Raw genomic sequence first — 467 nt, 5'->3', positions numbered from 1 at the left:
ATTAAGTGAAGGGAAAATGGAGACTAAGGGGTGGGGGGAAGTGGAAGAGGCTGTGGGAATTGGTAAGGAAAGTGGAGAGGCCATGAGAAAGGGTGGAAGGAAAGGGTTGTGTGGAAGAATTAAGGGAGGTGGATGGATTCTGTGGCGAGTGAGAAAAGTGGAGGGAATATGCGAAGGGTGATAATCGGTCGGGGAGCTATGTGGAGAGATGGAGGAGGGTGGAGGCCTGTGCAAAGGCGAAGTGGAGTGGCTATAGTATATTGAAAGAGGGTGTGTGGGGGGGGGAAAGGCCTTTATGATTCTTTATGAAGGATTTGGAGACTCGTAGGATTATATAAGGATATAGGATTATACATAAAGAGACAGGAATACATATAAAGAAGTGGAAGAGAGTGAATTGCTATGCGAAAGCCAAGTAGAGATTGAGAGTCATTAAAAAAAAATTAAGTGGATAAAAAATAGAGTAG

The sequence above is a fragment of the Penaeus monodon genome, chromosome 33 (genome assembly GCF_015228065.2).
Source record: "Penaeus monodon isolate SGIC_2016 chromosome 33, NSTDA_Pmon_1, whole genome shotgun sequence".
NCBI classification, from domain to species: domain Eukaryota; kingdom Metazoa; phylum Arthropoda; class Malacostraca; order Decapoda; family Penaeidae; genus Penaeus; species Penaeus monodon.
This window is presented reverse-complemented; position numbering follows the sequence as displayed.